The sequence below is a fragment of the Chrysemys picta genome, chromosome 1 (genome assembly GCF_011386835.1).
Source record: "Chrysemys picta bellii isolate R12L10 chromosome 1, ASM1138683v2, whole genome shotgun sequence".
In the NCBI taxonomy this organism is placed as follows: domain Eukaryota; kingdom Metazoa; phylum Chordata; order Testudines; family Emydidae; genus Chrysemys; species Chrysemys picta.
The window spans coordinates 241,389,232-241,410,890 of NC_088791.1; the positions used below are offsets into that span (position 1 = coordinate 241,389,232).

A 21,659-nucleotide genomic window follows, 5' to 3' on the forward strand; every position below is an offset into this window, starting at 1 on the left:
CTAGAGAACTCCAAATAGTTTACGCCTGATCAAGATTCCATGCCATTTAGGTACCAGATGCACAATGGATCTGAAACATTTAGTAATGCTACTATACATATTCGATTGTAAAAAAAAATCTTATTACATTGAAAGCAAAGTGATGTAAGTGTTAACTGCACAGAAGTACAGATTCTTAATCCAATTGCTACAAGTGCCAAAGGGGGTTTACCTTTGTCAATAAAGATATATATATTTTCTTAAAGGAAAACTTTTCTTATCGCTCTCATTCAGCAAGATATGAGAGTATGTGCCTAATTTTAAGCATATGATGGGACTATGAAGGTGCCTTAAGTACCTTGCTGAATCGGGGCCTATGAAAGTAAAATTAATACAATTTATCTAGCCATGTTAATTATTTGATTGGCTCAATACTGGACTTAGCTAACTGACTTCTACCTCGAGGAGGCCTACGCCATGTCAATGCTACAGTAATTGGAATATGTGCATAGCCCAGTTATTTAGTTTGGGAGCATGAACCTTCTGAGCTCTAGTCCTAGCTCTGAAAATGTCTTCACCTATGGCCTTGGATTAGTTTCTTAACCTCCCTGCCTCAGTCTCCCAGTCTGCAGATGAGATTGATGGTACTTCCTTATCTTAGAGAGCTTTGAGGAGGATTAATTAGTTATGACCAAATTTTGCAATCTTCCCTAGGAGTTTTGCTCAATTAAGGACTGCAGAATTTCACCGTAGTTTTTGAGTAATACAAGGAGGAAGAAAAGTTACAATGGATCTTTCCACTGATTTTTAGTGGGTGTTGGATCAGGCCCTAAAAGTGTTATAGCAAGATAGAGATATTAAGTATCAAGCAGCTAAGAAGTCTGAGTTAAACTCGTTAGCGGCTAAGTGTCAAGGCTTTAGAAATAAAAACATAATTTGCCCAAAGCTGCTGTGATTGTGTTTGAGCTCTTCCAAAAAACCATTGCTATAACATAAAGCTCGTACTTTATGTCCGGATACTAAGGCTTTGACAGGTACACAGAAGCAAATACTGGCTGCTTTTAGAGGCTATGAGGAAAGAGGATGATGGGGATTGCTTAACTTCAGTCCAACAAGAATGAGATGGAACGATAGCAGCCTCGTGTCATTTGTGGTTTATTCTGGATGGAGCCATAACCTATTACTCAGGAACAAAATGACATGAGTCATGGCATACATGCAATATGTTTGAAACAATAGATTCGTAACGAGGAAACTGCAGCAGCAGTACAGTCAGAGTTTAAGACTGACTATAAAAGACCCGAGTTAGAGAATTACAGCAGCCAGGCAATTACAGGTGTGGCTAGAGATGTCACTGGGGCATCAATAGCTATTTTGGATGGGATTTTCAGAAGCACTGGGTTTTCGCTTGCCTCTGCTCCCACTGAACTCAATGGGAGTGTTACTATTCATTTCAATGGGACCAGTGCTGGGTCAATGTTGAACACTAATGGAAATCCCCCTGTCTGTTTATAATGATTTATTGACTGACTACTAAGTACCCAGGGCTGTGTTATTGTTTCTTCCACATTTGCCTGACTACATGTATAGGAACTAAAGAAAGATGCTGACCACACTAGTTCCAGCGTGCTGAGGCAGTCTCCTGGAAAGTGTGCATATAAGTTACAAGGCCAAAATCTGCCCTCAGTCATGCAATTTCATGTGAAGGATCAGATGCCAAGGCATAACTAAAGGCCAGATTTGCCCCCGAATATGTGCCTGCCTGAGTTTTTGTCTGCCAATGCATGTGCTCTATTAGTGACTGATACGAGTGTCTGTTGAGGTTGTGTGTTCTACGTACAAAATAATTGCCTGAAAAATAAGTTTTAAATATTAATATGTAGTTGGCCAGGTTCTATGCCAATGGTACAACTGTGCAGCCCCAGTAAGACGAATGAGTTGACCAGATGCCAAAACGAAATACAAGTATATAACAAAAGTAAGTTTCCCAGCCCCGAAGAAGAGCTCTGTGTAAGCTCAACAGCTTGTTTCTCTCACCAACAGAAGCTGGTCCAACAAAAGATATTACCTCATCCACCTTGTGTCTTGAAAACAAAATATTGTCATTGTTTTTTGACCTGGATGTCACAACTGCAGAACTTTGGACAGGACAGAGACCGATTTCTACACACACACCAGTGCAAACCCAGTGAAGTCAGCAGAATTTTTCCTCTCGTACACCAGCCTAAATGAGATCAGAATTTGACCCACAGCACCCCTGAGTGTTTTAAAATTAGGACTTCTTGAAAGCGCTGCCTCCTTTCTCTCCTCAGCATCAGCCTGAGCAAGACTTCAAGATGCAGTGAAGCTGTTGGCTCCATTCCACCATGCTGCTCAGGGGAAAACTTTGGTGAGAGCAAAGCTTCAAACCAGCTGATGGTTGCAAGGCTGGTGGCCCCGCTTCTCCTTTGAAGATCCACTCCTGCCAATTAGCAGGACGGAGGAGAGTCAACCCAAGCTCCTTGCTCTTTTATGCCCTGCTCAGGCTGTTCTTGCCAGTCAGCTGACAGGAAGAGGCAGCCTTTATTTTCATATTGTACCTCCCACCCATCAGCTGGAGGAAATGGTGGCTCACAGCCAGCTGAACTGTGTAAGGGACTTCTCTTTCCCCTTTTCAATTCTATGGACCAACAGTGGGAAGGTAACTTTAAAAAAAGTAGTCAAAGATTTAAAAGGAATAGATCGTTCCTGTTCCAATACAAATGTTTTGATGTGGTAGAGTGACCTGATGGCAAGGAGGTTTTCTAGACCTCATGTGCATGTTGATGGGTTGAAACTCATTTCAGCTAATTAGATCACGGCTTTACTCCTAACCATTTTCTAGACAGTTCCCTGCCTTGCAGAGTGGTATCTTGGAACCTTATTGGCCTACCCATATAAATAACTGTGTGTCCCCTCAGCTCAAAATCTGGTGACGCGTTGGGGAGGATTCCTGTTCTGAGCAAGCCATAAAGCTTTCAGCTACCAAGCATGCTTGTTTGAGGGGAGGCTGGTGGCTGGGGCAGGCAGGGAGATGCTTGGCACAGGGAAGGAGAATGGGGTGCATGGTGTTGGAATTGAACTGAAAATATTAACACACTCTTCCACTTCAGAGTTGACTCTTAAGCACTCATTGTGAACATTATTTCAGATGTTCAGCCCAAAAAATGAGGATCAGATCCTCCTCAAATCCTTAAAAAATATCTGCTTCTGGCCTTGACATCAAGTGTGTCAGATTTCAACTCAGGAGTCCCTAATCTGAGCTACACCCCCAAGGTTTATAAACTAAATGCAGACAGCCCCTAAACTGCAGTGCTGAACAGGGCCCCACTATAGAGAGATTTTATTAGGCATTAAAAATACATTTTGAAACTTGTGGGGACTGTAAAGATTCATTAAAGTGACAGACACCTTTGCCCTATTTAAGAATTCTAATAAAGTAACCCACATATCAGATTGATAAAATAATACAAAACCTGATTCCCAGGCTGCTGCTGCTGTTGTCCATTGTCTTGATGACACTGCAATACAAATAATAATCTCCAGTCAAGGACTGGAGCCACATTGTGCAAGGCACTCCCTTTACACACATACATGGCTTGTCTACACACACTGTTTGTACCGCTTTAACTATATCAATGTGGAAACCACTATAGATAAAATAATACAATTTTTAGAGTTTTTAGAGTTATACCCGGGGAAAGGTGCCTTGCACTTACGTGCTTATTCCTGGAAATTTACCAAAATAAACTAGACTGGTATAAGCCACTTCATAGTGATGTAACTCTGCTTGCACTAGGGAGTTTCCACATTGATATAGGTAAAATGGTACAAATCAGACTTCTAACCAAAATAGCTACATTGATACGATAACTGGGTGTAGTCCAGGTCATAACAGATACAAAAGTTTTAAAGTCATGGTCTCTCTAATAGATACAAAAGTTTTAAAGTCATGGTCTCTCATCATATGCTTAGTCAAGAATTCTTGGTCAAGAATTTTCCAACAAATTTTTTGTTGGTCAGAAATTGCCAGTTCAGCAAAAAAAATCCTGGGAACATGCTAGTTTGGATCAAATTTCATCAGGAAAGGTTTGGCGGGTCCAGGATGTAATTTGTGGTCAAAACCAGAGAGAAAGAATAGCCCAGTGGTTAGGGCACTTGCCTGCAATATGCCTGATTCAGAGCAGGGACTTGAACCTGAGTCTCCTGCTTCCCTGAAGAGTGCACTGATCACTGGACTACTGGCTATTTGGAGGGGGGACATGCATGTTTTCTCACACCGTTTTTGTAAAAACGTTCCATAGGTCTCAGTTTTGCCATGATGTGGAACAGGAACATTTTCAGGGGATGGGGAAAAGCATTTCCTGCCCAGCTCTAGTTTAGATTGCAAGCTGTTTGAGGCAAGAAGTAGAGTAGAGATCTCTACAGACACGGGGATGTGACAAATGCAAGCTGAGGGAGGAAGGCCCAGGTAAGAGTGAAATAATCATATTTGGTACACAAGGGCAGTGGGTGAAACTGGGGGAGGCGAGCTCCTTGTCCTGCCTCATCCACCCACAGCCCTGCCCACATTCCACCCCTGCTGTGCCCCAGGTCCCACCCACCACTGACTCCCACTCACCTCTTCATCCCCCCCCCGCTCACCTCCTCCCCCGCCTGCCTGCCGCTCGCCCACCTGCTGCTCACCTCTTCACCCCCACCGCCAAACCCTTGCCCCGTCCGCCCTGAGTGCACACCCCGCTGTGCAGCTGGTTCACTGCTTGCCTCCTCACCCTGCTGCCCTCCCCATGACACCCTCTCCCCTTTTCACCTTAAAGCACTAGTAACATTCCCCAAGGGAACTGAACAGACAACAGGTATAGCTCAGTTGCCAGATAGATTCTCCTCTGACTGGCAGGCAGTTCGGTGTATAGAGAGAGACGAAAAGCCAGGCCACCTGTGCCAACCTTGCTGTGTGCTGAGCTTGTGTTTGTCAGTCTGTTTGTTTGTTTTGGTTGTTTGAAGGACCGTGTGCTGTGGCTGGCAGTTGGAAGCTGTGAGCTTCAAAGGAAGGTCTGAAAGCTAGAAGCCTCTGGTAAGTGGCTGAGCCTTAATCAGTGGGCGGGGCATTCATACAGGCCAGGGCTTTATAAAGCAGCGCACAAGCGACCAGAGAGCTTTTGCGAACAGGGGCTGCTAACAGGGAGTTTCACAAGGGAGTTGGGAAGGGAGCAGGAAGGGGGCGAGGGTCCCTTGCCGGTTCTATCTGTTTTCTCTTTATTCCCCTTAATACCTATAAACCAACTACATTCAAAACTTCTTGCTTAAACAACCCTTTCAGCGGACAGGGGGCTGCAGACAGGAGTTTGACAGAGGGAGGCTTACGATGGTTAGGAAGACCCGCAACACCTGTGCCAGCACTGCTTCTGTCTCTTCCACCTGTGCCTGTAGCCAGACAGAGCACCTGAGCATGGATGCTTCTACCCAGATCCTGGTGTGGTTTTGCAGAGACTGTAACTTGCAATTTCCACTTACTGATATCCAGGCTGGGGGGACCATCCAATGTGAGAGGTGCCTGCTGGTGGAATCTCTCAGGCAGCAGGTGGGAGAGCTACAGGAGGAGGTGGCTAGGTTGAGGAGCATCCGAATCCACGAGCAATTCCTCGACAGTGTCCATGTGGAGACAGCTGAGGTAGCTGTCCCAGTACACAGGACTGCTGATACACCACTGGTGGAGGAGGAGATGGCTCAGGGTGGACACTGGCAGCTGGTTACTTCTGGCAGCAGGCAGTACTCCACCCCTGCTCCGAACCCTCCTGCCGTGGTAATAGGTAACCGTTATGCTCTTCTTGATACAGGAAAGAAGGAATCACTCCCTACAGTAAAGGAGGAGAAGCCTTGTACCCCTAAGGCTGGGAGGTCTGCTGCCACCACTGCGAATAGGAAACGTAGGGTAGTGGTGGTCGGAGACTCTCTGCTGAGGGGGACGGAGGCGCCCATCTGTCGCCCTGACATTTCATCTCGGGAGGTATGCTGCCTGCCGGGAGCCCGTATCCAAGACGTTATGGAGGCATTGTCGAGGATTATCCAGCCCTCTGACTACTACTCCATGCTACTCATCCAGGTGGGCACAAATGATACTGCGCGGTGTGACACTGAGCGGATCAAGAGTGACTACAGGGCTCTGGGAATACGGGTGAAGGAGTTTGGAGCGCAGGTGGTATTCTCTTCAATTCTTCCTGTCAAAGGTAGGGGCCCGGGCAGAGACAGATGCATCATGGAGGTGAATGCCTGGCTGCGAAGATGGTGTCGCCAGGAGGGCTTTGGCTTCCTAGACCACGGGATGCTATTCGAGGAAGGACTGCTAGGCAGAGATGGCGTTCACCTTTCGAGGAGAGGAAAGACCCTATTTGGACACAGACTGGCTAACCTAGTGAGGAGGGCTTTAAACTAGGTTCGACGGGGACAGGTGAGCAAAGCCCACAGGTAAGTGGGGAACATGGAGACCGGGGAGATGGGTCGGAAACGAGAGGGAGTGTGGGCTATATTGTCAGAGAGAAAGGAGGGTCAGGACAAAACTGGGAGGAAAGATCAAACCAGCATCTTAGATGCCTACATACAAATGCGAGAAGTATGGGCAATAAGCAGGAAGAACTGGAAGTGCTAATAAATAAATACAACTATGACATTGTTGGCATCACTGAAACTTGGTGGGATAATACACATGATTGGAATGTTGGTGTGGATGGGTACAGCTTGCTCAGGAAGGCTAGACGGGAAAAAGGGAGGAGGTGTTGCCTTATATATTAAAAATGTACACACTTGGACTGAGGTAGAGATGGACATAGGAGACGGAAGTGTTGAGAGTCTCTGGGTTAGACTAAAAGGGGTAAAAAAGAAGGGAGATGTCATGCTAGGAGTCTACTACAGGCCACCTAACCAGGTGGAAGAGGTGGATGAGGCTTTTTTTAAGCAACTAACAAAATCATCCAAAGCCCAAGATTTGGTGGTGATGGGGGACTTCAACTATCCGGATATATGTTGGGAAAATAACACAGCGGGGCACAGACTATCCAACAAATTCTTGGATTGCATTGGAGACAACTTTTTATTTCAGAAGGTTGAAAAAGCTACTAGGGGGGAAGCTGTTCTAGACTTGATTTTAACAAATAGGGAGGAACTCGTTGAGAATTTGAAAGTAGAAGGCAGCCTGGGTGAAAGTGATCATGAAATCATAGAGTTTGCAATTCTAAGGAAGGGTAGAAGGGAGAACAGCAAAATAGAGATAATGAATTTCAGGAAGGCAGATTTTGGTAAGCTCAGAGAGCTGATAGGTAAGGTCCCATGGGAATCAAGACTGAGGGGAAAAACAACTGAGGAGAGTTGGCAGTTTTTCAAAGGGACACTATTAAGAGCCCAAAAGCAAGCTATTCCGCTGGTTAGGAAAGATAGAAAATGTGGCAAAAGACCACCTTGGCTTAACCATGAGATCTTGCATGATCTAAAAAATAAAAAGGAGTCATATAAAAAATGGAAACTGGGACAGATTACAAAGGATGAATATAGGCAAACAACACAGGAATGCAGGGGCAAGATTAGAAAGGCAAAGGCACAAAATGAGCTCAAACTAGCTACGGGAATAAAGGGAAACAAGAAGACTTTTTATCAATACATTAGAAGCAAGAGGAAGACCAAAGACAGGGTAGGCCCACTGCTTAGTGAAGAGTGAGAAACAGTAACAGGAAACTTGGAAATGGCGGAGATGCTTAATGACTTCTTTGTTTCGGTCTTCACCGAGAAGTCTGAAGCAATGCCTAACATAGTGAATGCTAATGGGAAGGGGGTAGGTTTAGCAGATAAAATACAAAAAGAACAAGTTAAAAATCACTTAGAAAAGTTAGATGCCTGCAAGTCACCAGGGCCTGATGAAATGCATCCTAGAATACTCAAGGAGCTAATAGAGGAGGTATCTGAGCCTCTAGCTATTATCTTTGGAAAATCATGGGAGACGGGAGAGATTCCAGAAGACTGGAAAAGGGCAAATATAGTGCCCATCTATAAAAAGGGAAATAAAAACAACTCAGGAAACTACAGACCAGTTAGTTTAACTTCTGTGCCAGGGAAGATAATGGAGCAAGTAATTAAGGAAATCCATCTGCAAACACTTGGAAGGTGGTAAGGTGATAGGGAACAGCCAGCATGGATTTGTGAAGAACAAATCATGTCAAACCAATCTGATAGCTTTCTTTGATAGGATAACGAGCCTTGTGGATAAGGGTGAAGCTGTGGATGTGGTATACCTAGACTTTAGTAAGGCATTTGATACAGTCTCGCATGATATTCTTATCGATAAACTAGGCAAATACAATTTAGATGGGGCTACTATAAGGTGGGTGCATAACTGGCTGGATAACCGTACTCAGAGAGTTGTTATTAATGGTTCCCAATCCTGCTGGAAAGGCATAACGAGTGGGGTACCGCAGGGGTCTGTTTTGGGACCGGCTCTGTTCAATATCTTCATCAACAACTTAGATATTGGCATAGAAAGTACGCTTATTAAGTTTGCGGATGATACCAAACTGGGAGGGATTGCAACTGCTTTGGAGGACAGGGTCATAATTCAAAATGATCTGGACAAATTGGAGAAATGGGCTGAGGTAAACAGGATGAAGTTTAACAAAGACAAATGCAAAGTGCTCCACTTAGGAAGGAAAAATCAGTTTCACACATACAGAATGGGAAGAGACTGTCTAGGAAGGAGTACGGCAGAAAGGGATCTAGGGGTTATAGTGGACCACAAGCTAAATATGAATCAACAGTGTGATGCTGTTGCAAAAAAAGCAAACATGATTCTGGGATGTATTAACAGGTGTGTTGTGAGCAAGACACGAGAAGACATTCTTTCGCTCTACTCTGCTCTGTTTAGGCCTCAGCTGGAGTATTGTGTTCAGTTCTGGGCACCGCATTTTAAAAAAGATGTGGAGAAATTGGAAAGGGTCCAGAGAAGAGCAACAAGAATGATTAAAGGTCTTGAGAACATGACCTATGAAGGAAGGCTGAAAGAATTGGGTTTGTTTAGTTTGGAAAAGAGAAGACTGAGAGGGGACATGATAGCAGTTTTCAGGTATTTAAAAGGGTGTCATAAGGAGGAGGGAGAAAACTTGTTCACCTTAGCCTCTAAGGATAGAACCAGAAGCAATGGGTTTAAACTGCAGCAAGGGAGGTCTAGGTTGGACATTAGGAAAAAGTTCCTAACTGTCAGGGTGGTTAAACACTGGAATAAATTGCCTAGGGAGGTTGTGGAATCTCCATCTCTGGAGATATTTAAGAGTAGGTTAGATAAATGTCTGTCAGGGATGGTCTAGACGGTATTTGGTCCTGCCATGCGGGCAGGGGACTGGACTTGATGACCTCTCGAGGTCCCTTCCAGTCCTAGAATCTATGAATCTATGAAAAAACCTGAAGCCTCATCTCTTCTTTTGAAAAAGTGCTGGTCATTGACAGCCTGCATTAAGGCTGTAGTTTAATCACCTTTCTTACACAGAATTCCCTGACAGACTTGTTTACTTAAACTGAGTTTGAATAAACTGACTAGATCAGGAAATAAATTCACTGGCTATGTCAGCTCCATCTTGAGCCAGGTTAGCAGTTCCTTCTTCTGGGTACAGAGAAAAGTTGAAGGGTCGTTATTTGGAAACTATTTTTAACCCCAATAATACATTTCCCTACAACAGGGGTTGGCAACGTTCGGCACGCGGCCTGCCAGGGTAAGCACCCTGGCAGGCTGGGCCAGTTTATTTACCTGCTGACGCGGCAGGTTCAGCCGATCGCGGCCCCCACTCGCCGCGGTTCGCCGTCCTGGGCCAATGGAGGCGGCGAGAAGCCGCAGCCAGCACATCGCTCGCCCGCGCTGCTTCTCGCCTCCCCCCCCGAACCTGCCGCGTCAGCAGGTAAATAAAACTGGCCCGGCCCGCCAGGGTGCTTACCCTGCTGAGCCGCGTGCCAACGTTGCCGACCCCTGCCCTACAATATAAAAGCCAGCTCAATGTGGCCAAAGGCTTCCTGGGCATTGGCAAATGCCTGTTAAATGGCTTCATTACCACTTTAATGGCCCTTTAACTAGGGTTACCAGATAGCAACTGCGGGGAAAAAACAAGACGGGGGATGGGGGGTAATAAGCACCTATATAAGAGAGTCCCAAAAAATGGGACTGTCCCTTTAAAAATGGGACATCTGGTCACCCTACCTTTAACAGTTTCAGTGGTCTCTGCTACTAGGTCTCTGGAAGGCTTTTGCACAGTGTAAAGTTACACAGGGATCCCCTCCACTCACCTCCTCACTCTCTTCCCCTTCCCCCCCCCCCCATCTGCCACTGACTCCCCACTCGCATTCTCACACACGCACGCCCCACTGGGAGGAGCGGGGTGAGGAGAGATGCGGCCAGCAGTTGCAGGGACCTCCGAGGGGGAAGGGGATGGGGTAGAGGAGAGGAGGAAGATTTACCCCAGGAAGCAGCAGCAAGCAGTGGGAGCCTTGGGAAAGGGTCCGAGCAGGGAGGGGAAGAGGCAGGAGAGGGGGCACCATGGCTGAGGTGTTGGGTGGCAGGGATGGCTGTGCTGGGGAGGCAATGGCTCCCCTTGCCTATTATGCCCACCGCCCATGTTGGTACAATAAGTAGAAATTACAGCATGCCCGCTACTTAGATGCTATTGTGTGTTCTGTAGGCCTCACAAGAGGAATGCATTTTAAGGAGGGATTTGAAAGAGGATAATGTAGTGACTGTGGCTTTCTTACAGCTCCTCTCATTCATTAGAGGTGGCATGGGAAAAGACACAAAAGGTGAATGAAGGAAAATTGGACTAGCGAACAATGAAAGGGGGTATTGTCAGTGGAGTGGAAGCAGGATATCTGAACATGGTGAGTTTTCTGTGCTGTTATGTGTGTGATCATATTGTTCATCAGGAATCCGTATTCAGATGACCTCTGGTTTATTCCTGAAAACATTCTGGGTTTTTCATGAATTTCCATGTGAATGAGGATTTGTAGGGAAGTGCATTATAAATTTGTGTCATGAATTGTTCTTCTCTTTGAAAAGTTTCAATGGGCTAACCATGGTCAGAAAAGTTGCTGTCTGACTGGGGGCCTGAGTTGATCAGTCACACTCTGTGAAGAGCAGTTGGGTGAAGAAATGGTCAAAGGGAACAGTTTTTGATCTACTCATAGATTGAAGTGTGTCTACATAAACTGCTCAGCAAATGCATGCAAATAACAAATCCACTTGCAAAAATCTGAATTAGTTCATAAACCGTTTGCAAACGGAAAAGAGGTTCAATGTGTTGGCTTGTATAGTCACAACAAATAACTTGACCATCTCTAATATAGGTCAGGCATACACCGTAATAAGAAATGCCCTGTATGTTGCACTTCTGCTCAGATTGTGTTACGTTTATTTGGTACAAAGCACAAAAAGTGCATTTTCAGCAAAAGGCATGAAGGATTTAACCTACCATACCATGACCCCCATTAATACAACAAACTGAAAATAGGCTCCTAAAACAGAGGGCAAGTCTACACTACAAAATTAAGTTGACTTAAGTTACGTTGACTTACAGCCTGTCAAGGCTGCTTCCCCACTTTGAACTTTAGGATACAAATGTGGGGGCCTGCATGAAAACTTCTAAGCTTAACTACCAGCTTAGATCGGGTCCGCTGCCACCACTCCCAAAATGCTAATTCCCTTCTCTGGGTAGCCTTAGACTCATAGACTTTAAGGTCAGAAGGGACCATTATGATCATCTGGTCTGACCCCCTGCATGATGCAGGCCACAAAGCCGTCCCTACCCTTTCCCTTGACTCTGCTGTTGAAGTCCCCAAATCCTGTGGCTTAGAGACTTAAATTGGCAGAGAATCCTCCTGCTAGTGATCCCTGCCCCATGCTGCGGAGGAAGGCGAAAAACCTCCAGGGCCTCTGCCAACCTACCCTGGAGGAAAATTCCTTCCCGACCCCAAATATGGCGATCAGTAAAACCCCGAGCATGTAGGCAAGAGTCTCCAGCCTGACCCTTGAGAGACTCTTCACCAATTCCCTGATGAATACAGATCCAAACCCCTTGGATCTTAAAACAAGGAGAAATTAACCATCCCCCTCCTTTCTCCCACCAACTCCTGGTGGATCAAGATCCAACCCCCTTGGATCTTAAAAACAAGGAAAAATCAATCAGGTTCTTAAAAAGAAGGCTTTTAATTAAAGAACAAGGTAAAAATCATCTCTGTAAAATCAGGATGGAAAATAACTTTACAGGGTAATCAAACCTAAAGAGCCCAGAGGAATCCCCTCTAGCCTTAGGTTCAAAGTTACAGCAAACAGAGATAAGCACTCTAGCAAAAGGTACATTTACAAGTTGAGAAAACAAAGATAAAAACTAACACGCCTTGCCTGGCTGTTTACTTACAAGTTTGAAATATGAGAGACTTGTTCAGAAAGATTTGGAGAGCCTGGATTGATATCTGGTCCCTCTCAGTCCCAAGAGCGAACAACCCCCAAAACAAAGAGCACAAACAAAAGCCTTCCCCCCACCAAGATTTGAAAGTATCTTGTCCCCTTATTGGTCCTTTGGGTCAGATGTCAGCCAGGTTACCTGAGCTTCTTAACCCTTTACAGGTAAAAGGATTTTGGAGTCTCTGGCCAGGAGGGATTTTATAGTATTGTACACAGGAGGGCTGTTACCCTTCCCTTTATAGTTATGACACAGGCACTGCAGTAATTAAATCGCTTTTGCGTGTCCACACTACGCTCCTTGTGTCGGCATTGCACGTCCTCACCAGGAACGCTTGCACCAATTTAACTGTCAGTGTGGGGTATTCTGGGACAGCTTCTGAAAGGCAGCAACAGTTAATGTAAGGAAAGCAGTGTCTACACTGACACTGCGTTGGCCTAGCTCCATCAGCCTAAGTGCTACACCTCTCGTGGAGGTGGCATTAAGTCGGTGTAGTGAACGAGTTACAATGGCGGGAGCTACATTTTAGTGTAGCTGCTTACAGTTAGGTTGACGTAATCTGACTTCTGTCGACGTAACTCTGTAGTGTAGGGCAGAGACTCTGTCAGGCCAATATCACCTCTCTATGTTAAGCATTTGGGGTGAAAATCACTCATTTAGAAAGAGGGCACAAGGCTTATGCACCACTAATGTGGTCCTCCGCATATTGGTGAATTTTCTTCTTTCAGAAGTAAGAAAGAATTGGTTTCCATAAACCATTTTACCTGAAGGACAGATCCACCCTTCCCCTATGTACTACTTTTGCAATCCCTCCCTTCTCCCCACACCATCTACCTCCTTTTTTTTATTTGTAAAGAAACCTTGCCCTTTTAAGAAAATGGATGCACATTAAGGCCCCAATTCAGTGGGTCTTTAGGTGGGTCCAGACAAGCTGGTCACTTTGAAAAAATCACGGTCTAGCCTCTAGATGATCAGTCCAATTGAGAGACTTCTGGCAAACATTGCTTGATGTGCAGAACTGTATTTTCTTCAGAACAGCACAGTCAGAAACAGAGCCAACCTTACTGATGAGGATTGTAAACCTTAGGAATCTGATGTTTCAAATACCACTTTGATCATCAACACATGCAACTATAAACTTGTCATAATATTCACTAGGATGTAGTCAAAACTGGGTGACTGGGCAACAAAATGCCAGATGAAATTCAATGTTGATAAATGCAAAGTAATGCACATTGGAAATCATAATCGCAACTATACATATAAAACGATGGGGTCTAAATTAGCTGTTACCACTCAAGAAAGAGATCTCGGAGTTACTATGAATAGTTCTCTGATGCCTCTGAAAACATCCACTCAATGTGCAGCGGCAGTCAAAAAAGCGAACAGAAAGTTGGGAATCGTTAGGAAAGGTATCGATAATAAGACAGAAAATATCATATTGTCTCTGTATAAATCCATGATCCTGAATACTGTGTACAGATGTGGTTGCCCCAGGGCCGCCTGGGGGGGGCAAGTGGGGCAATTTGCCCCAGGTCCCGGGCCCCACAGGGGCCCCCACGAGTATATCGGAGGCTCCTCCCCCCACCTCCGTCTTCCCTCATCCCCCGGCGCCTCAGCTGGTAAGGGGGCGGGGCTGCAAGCTGCAGCTGAGCAGCGGGAACTCAGGCCCCGCTGGAGACACCACGCTGCTGCAGTGCTGGACGCAGCGTGCTGAGGCTCGGGGAGAGGGGATAAGCAGCATGGTAAGGGGCTGGGGCCAGGCACCCCCCTGACCCCATCCTCCCCCCAGCTCCGAGCTCAGCCCCTCTGTGCCAGACACCTCTGACTCCATCCTCCCCACAGCCCTGACCCCCAGCTCCAAGCCCAGCCCCTCTGAGCCGGACACCCCCCTGACCCTATCTCCCCACAGCCGTGAGCCAGGCACCCCCCAACCCAGAGCCCAGATCCCCACCCAGCCCTGGGTAACAGCAGCACCACCCCCAGGCAGCGACAGCCCATTGGCACCAACCATCACCATCACCCAGCAACAGCCCATTATGTAATTGCAAATGTGTACCTACCATTAAAGCATTTAATGTTTTTAAAGTATTTCGTGTATTTTCAAATTATTACAAATTAATTTTTGAATGTATTTCACTGGGTATTTTTTACATTTCCAAATACATGTTACTATAGTATTGCAACTTTTTTTTATGGAAGGGGCCCTCGAAATTGCTTTGCTCCAGGCCCCCTGAATCCTCTGGGCGGCCCTGGGTCGCCCCATCTCAAAAAAGATATACTGGAATTGGAAAAGGTTCAGAAAAGGGCAACAAAAATGATTAGGGTTATGGAATGGCTGCCGTATGAGGAGAGATTAATAAGACTGAGACTTTTCAGCTTGGAAAAGAGATGACTAAAGGGGAATATGGTTAAAGTCTATAAAATCATGACTGGTGTAGAGAAAGTAAATAAGGAAGTGTTATTTACTCCTTCTCATAACACAAGGACTAAGGGTTACCAAATGAAATGAATAGGCAGCATGTTTAAAACAAACAAAAGGAAGTATTTTTTCACACAACGCACAGTCAACCTGTGGAACTCTTTACCAGAGGATGTTGTGAAGGCCAAGACTATAACAGGGTTCAAAAAAGAACTAGATAAATTCATGGAGGATAGGTCGATCAATGGCTATTAGCCAGGATGGGCAGGGATGTTGTCCCTAGCCTCTGTTTGCCTGAAGCTGGGAATGGGTGACAGAATGGATCACTTGATGATTACCTGTTCTGTTCATTCCCTCTGGGGAACCTGGCATTGGCCACTGTCGGAAGACCGGATACTGGGCTAGATAGACCTTTGGTCTGACCTAGTATGGCGTTCTTAAGATATAGGAAAGCCTGAGACTATTGGATGCCGGAGTATCTGTCCTCTTTATATCAACAGCTTAAAGTCTGGAAATATTTACTGGGTTTTTTGTGTGTGTCCAAATAACTGCTAAATCTGAAATGGAAGATATGACATGAGATGCTGGAAACTGCTGAGCTACAGTATTGTACATTATTACAAAAAGAATTTGGCTCAATATTAGATTTTTCTGCATTGTTCTTAATAATCTTTTTTATTTTAATAAAATCTTGGTTTACACACGTGGTATACAACCATGCTTTGTATTCCCAGTTTGTATCAAACAAGCCACAGTGCAGTGGTGGTTGTAATATAACGCAACTGGCTGGCACAAAATGTTGTTCTGTTTAAAATCACAGAGACATTTGTAACTTCCACCGCATTTTGATAGGGTAAGAAAGTTAATTGGCTGATCAAAATACTTGATCTAGCTGCAGACTGCTTAACTTATATAAATCATTTGATTACTAATACCACAAGAAAGCAAGAATAATACATTAAGGACTCAATCATGCAAACACCTATATATGCAAGCAACTTTATGCCCTTGAGTACTCCCACTGAAGTCAATGGGGCTAGCACATGCATAACTGTTTTCAGGATCTGGCTCCAAAATAAAAAAAAAATCAGGGAATTGAGTCTCTCTCCCATATTCTCTGGGGATTTTTTCAGGTTCAGATAACAACTAACAGCTAGATTCCCTGTGCAGCTATTTATCAGGACAATTTCACGGAGATAATCATTTATCTCTCTAGGTGCTTATTTGGGCTCCTCATCATAGTACCTGAGCATCTCACTAACATTGATGTGTTCCTCCTTTTACCGTCTCTGAGGGTATGGAAATGTTATCCCTACTCTGCAGACAGAGGACCAGAGACAGAAGGTCATGCAGGAAGCCTGTGGCAGAGCCAGGAATTGATTCAGTTTTTCCGAGTCCCAGTCCAGTGCTTTAATAAGACCCTTCTTCATGTCCACCAGAATTAGAAACGCTGATTTAACCCAACACCCTATTCAGGACTGCATTAAAAAGAACAAAGATAATACCTGGAAATATCTCTAATGTAGCAAGATATGGCACCTGGATTAATGTTACCAGTAGATTGTGCTTAATAGCAACCCAGATGATGACCACTTCCGGTTAATAGCAACATTTTGCTGGGAACCAATCCCGTCTCATTGACTGATTTGGATATTGGCACTGGGATGCCGCTTATTAGCAAACATTATTTTGGAAGAAAGATCCCAGTTGCAGGCAGGTTTGCGGAGCCGCAGTCCCAGAAGGGAGTGCTGCGATGGCCCTTCCCCAGTGGCAGCTCTGTGAACCTGCTTGTGGTCAGGGATTGCACAGGAGGTATAGGGCTGTGGGCTTGGGGGGCAGGGCAATCGCAGGAAGAGGGCTGCAGCCCAGATGCCAGGACTACCCAGTACCTCTCCCTGCACACTCCCTGTGCCCTGCAAGGGGCCTGCACCTAGGGAAGGAAGTTCTGGGACATGCTAAGCCCCAGAGAATGCAGGGAGAGATACTGTGCAGATCCATGGGCCCCACTGCTGGCACTCCCTGTGGATAGCCCTGACATCCCCTCCCCACTGCTGCCCCGCCCACAAGCAGATTTGCAGGGTTGCAGCCAGGGAAGGCCATGTTCGCAGTGCTTCCTTCTCTGGATGCAACTCTGCAAACCTGCCTTTCACGTGCTAGCAACTGCCGGATAACGGCAACTTTTGCTGGCAACTCAGGTCGGTTGCTAATAATGGAATTGACTGTAGTTCTAAACAACACAAGCTAAAATCTCCAAGGGAATGGTCCGAGGGAACGAGGATCAAAAGGTAACCCAGTCAATGTTACTCATTTGTTTGGCAGTGATCGCTTTCAGATACAAAAGTCTCTCAGGGAGGAGGAGCAGGCTGAGCTGAGGAATACTGTGGGCAAACATGATCAGAGAGAGTTTTCAGGGCTTTGCATCAGATCAGTCCTTCTTTGGGGAGTGGATACGAAGGAATCAGTCACGTTTGCTTTCAAGTCTGAGGAGAAAAAATAGAAGAAATCTATCGTACGAGCCAGATCTTCATTTGCCCTCCCTCAGAGGTCATTAACCTTCAGCCGCACATATGCAAGGTTCAAAGGGGAAGCACTGAACCAGGGGAATTCTTCTTCCTTTCTCTCCTCCCAGAGATTTATTAAACTAACATTTTATAATTCAAAATATTTGAACAAGTGGGTCCCCCTCTCGCGGAGCCCTACAGATGCCGTCCATGAAGCAGAAGAACAAAGCAGGAGAATTGTGCTAAGCACAACATGCCCCCACCAAAATACTTTGCCTCCTTTGCGTAATGACCTCTGAGCAGGGCAGGTGAAGACCTGAAGTTTATGACAGATTAGTTTGTTCTCTATTGGAACTGAAAGCAAACACTCCCGATTTGCCTTTAATGCTGGCTGACCTAAATCAAAGCTGCTGAGACCTCTGCCTCATAATGTTTACCAGATGTAGCAGTGCAGAGGTGTCTCCACATTATCCCCCTCAATATACTTTCAATTTGTTCTCTTGGAACTACTTTCATATTGAAAACTTAAGGGCCCAATTAAGTCCAAAAGTGTTTAACCTTTGCCTTCAATGAGAGAAAGGTTAGGCATCAAAATGCAAACTTAAATAACCACATTTCTGCAAAGCCGATACATTCAGACCACAGTTGCCAACTTTCACGTGGTAAATAAGCTCCCCGACTTTCACAATAAACCATAAATCAAGCTAATCCCATTGCAAAACAAGCCAATCTCTAAGAACCCCAACACTCTATGTGACTAGATACCCCCGGCATGTAGTCTGGGACTGTGGTGGGCCGGCTGTGAACCCCAAATCTCTCCAGCACCCTTGCCCCTGCTTGCCAGGAGCCGATCAAAAAAAAAAGAAGCAACAAGTTGCTACAAGCCAAACAAGCTACAAGCCAAAAATTAGCCAACAAGCAACTTACAAGCCAATTAAGCCCCAAACAAGCCCACTGTCTGTTTTTTTTTTCCTCGCGGGCTTGGCATGTCTGATTCAGACTCCTGTTCGATGTCACCTGAGTGAAAAGGTTCTAGCTAGAGTAAAAGGAAAAGCGAATCTGACTGATTTTTGCAGCACTGCACACTCAGTTTGCTTGCAGCTCTCTGCCTGCTGAAATTTAGTTTGCAATTTCAGGCATAGGAAAAAAAGAGTTCTGTGCAGCCCGCCGCTGTTGGCGAAAGGACAGAGCCAAGTGGAAGAAAAGAACAGCAGAAGCAGTAAATATTTTTGCTGACAGAAGCATCCGGAAGTGGAAAATGTCAACGGGGGGATTCTCACTGGCTGCTGCAGGCATGGGCAGGATTTGGAGGTGCTGGGCTCTAAGCAGCTCTTTCATGTGCAGTGGAAAGCAAACGAGGGAAAGAAGTGGTTACAAGATCACCAAGCATTGAATAAAACAATGTAATTCAGACACTGCTTTGTAACCAGCAATTGCTTTCTTCAAGGGGCAGCAGAAAGCCCAAAGCGGGCTGCAGCTCTGCAAGGAAGGCATGGAGAGAATAATGAGAAAGCACACATGTTGGTACAGTGGGGTGATTGAAGTTTTGAGTCAGGAGAAAAGCAAACAAAGAGACATAAATGCCAGTTTCAAAGAAGCAATCTGTTATGCAAGCCTCAAGTGAGGCTATTGTGGAGAGGGGAAAAGAAGGAAGGGGGAAATATAAGCATTCATATTTCACAGAGCCAGCTGCCAACAGCAAATGAATACAAAAGCACTGTTACCCAATTGCTACAAATAATGGCAAAATCAGGCTTTTTAGCCAACAGGAGAAAGCTGTGTATTGCATAATTAGATACATTCTACTGTTGTTCCGGCTCTAGCTCTGTAAGCATACTCAGCACTCAAGGATAGGTGAATAATGCTAAATAGGATAAAATCCTTGCTTCCAAAGAACTTTCAACATCCTTGTCACGCACGTTTGTATACACACCCCAAGGACCCAGAAACATGCCAGTCAAGCCGGCATGTCCAGTACCGTAGGCTCATGGGAAGGCACTCTGCTAGGGAACAGTCACTCTTATTTCATAAATTGCTTTTAAAAAGCAGCATTGGGGGAAAAAAAGCACTACACCATGTAACACTGTGTTAAAATTAGGTTGACGATTCGTTTAGCAGCCATAAGAGAGCAGGGAAGCAGCCTGCAGTGTACAAAGTCTAACACAGCCTGACACATAGCCCATTGTAACATACTTGGGTATTGGCGGGTCGATCTGCAGTGCTTGTAATTTGGCCTAGCTCGAAGTCACACACCCAGAGAGAAGGGACATCAAACAGAAGCATGCACGTGACTCAACCCAAACCTTCCTCTCCCATACTCTGTTTTTTTCTATGTTGTGCTAGGTTACTGATTATTATGACAGAAGTATTGTATTAGATCATTGGCTTGGTGGCAAGACAGACTTAGACAAGACATATAGCCAGTCAGGCTCAACTGCTTGTCTGTTCTTTTTAAAGAAGAAATATGTTAGAATAACGACATGTACAGAGGACAGAAACACAGCAGGGTCAGTGACAAACATAAGAGCGGCCATACGGGGTCAGACCAAAGGTCCATCTAGCCCAGTAAACTGTCTGCTGACAGTGCCACGTGCCCCAGAGGGAATGAGCAGAACAGGAAATCATCAAGTGATCCATCCCCTGTCGCCCATTCCCAGCATCTTGCAAACAAGGGCTAGGGACGGGGTGGCGAGTTGTATGGTCTCCAGGAATATTCTGCGTTGTATGGGCCCAGCTCCACCAATGTTCAGTGCCGGTTCTCTCCCCTGGCCCTGCCTGCCACCCCTGCACACCTCCTTCAGAGCATCTCTCGGCCCCGCCTGCCACCCCTAGGTGATTTAAAAGGGCCCAGGGACCACCCCCGGCAGCGCAGCGGGGCTAAGGCATCTATCTGCCTGCTCGCTCTGTGCCGCTTCCGGAAATGGCCGGCACATCCCTGCGGCCCCGGGAGGGGAGGTCTTCGCATGCTGCCCCTGCCCCGAGCCAATGCCTGACTGGTGTGTGGGTTGCTTTTGGGAGCCGGCTCCGCCTGAGGTAAGCGCTGACGCCCTCACCCCCTCTTGCACCACAACCCCCAGCCCAGAGCCCACACCCCGTACCCAAATTCCCTCCCAGAGCTCACCCCCGGCACCCTCTCCTGCACCCAAACTAGCTCCCAGAGCCCACACCCCTTCCCTCACCCAAATTCCCTCCCAGAGCCTTAGGCAGGTGGGGTGAGGGGCGGGGGGGCTTGGGACTTGGACCAATTCTGGGCACCATCAAAAATTATCCAAACCTGCTGCTAGTGGCTAGGGACACCATCCATTTCCATCCTGGCTAATAGCCATTGATGGACCTTTTTTTAACCCGGTTACAGTTAAGTCTGTTTTTTCCCTCCTTACTACTGTGGGTTAAAAGTCAACCAGTCATACATATGTCTCCAAAGCTATGTGTCTGTCTGCTTCTTCCTTAGTGCACCCCTGCTCTTTAGGACATCCAAAGGTCACCATCCATGTTTGTTGTCCTTGTTCAGGATGAAATGACAACTACTCAAGGGCAGAGGTTCTCGTTCCCTTACTTACACCAATAAATGTACAATTCACACTTACCAATGGAATTGATCATCTGGTCTGTACCAGCTCACTGGAGTAGGTGTGCCATTGCTGGACTCACTGAAATATGTCGTGTTTAATCTGTTCCTTGGCACCTGCCTCAGTTAAGTCCCAGCATAGGCAGAATGCCCTGCCAGCTTCTCTCACGTGGAATCATGTACAATGAAGAGCTGCCGTGTCCCGCCATTACCAAACAGCTCCTTGTGACTGCGTGTTAATTTCAAGATCAAGTGAAAATTACTTTTCGCTTTTAAAAACCCTTCATGAAAATGCATCAGCCAACCCCATGGCTTCTCTCTCTCTTTCTCCCTCCGCCCTCACGTCCCTTTCCTCGGCTATCTCTGGCCACTGCACTGTCCTTGCAAATAATTTGTTCACAGAACAGCCTTTTCCTCTGCAGCTCCTCTACTTTGGCACGGGGCTAGTTGTCAGTCAGGATTGTTGTCACTGTATGATCTAGTCCCTAGCAAGGCTAGCATGGTGTGCTGCCCCTGGCCTCCTTGGTCTCCTCATTGCTCCAAGCAAGGAGTAAACCATGACAGGTCTGTATCTGTTGCAGTGTAGGCTCCCCAGTGTCCTGGAAGGGTGGAGTCAATTGGAGGGGGAGGAGGGGGAATGGAGTCAAGGCCCTGCCCATGCCCTGCCTCTTCCTGCCCATCTGTGTGAGTAGGGG

At 46.0% G+C, this 21,659-nt stretch overlaps 1 long non-coding RNA gene across 1 annotated transcript; it reads right to left on the reverse strand.

Annotated features, from left to right (window-relative positions):
- Window positions 1-254: 254 nt before the first annotated feature.
- On the reverse strand, window positions 255-13,832 carry LOC135980788 (uncharacterized). Its single transcript, XR_010597692.1, has 3 exons — window positions 12,429-13,832; window positions 3,474-3,518; window positions 255-2,440 (listed from the first exon to the last, which is right to left on the reverse strand). It is a non-coding gene; the product is annotated as an uncharacterized LOC135980788 (long non-coding RNA).
- Window positions 13,833-21,659: the final 7,827 nt, after the last annotated feature.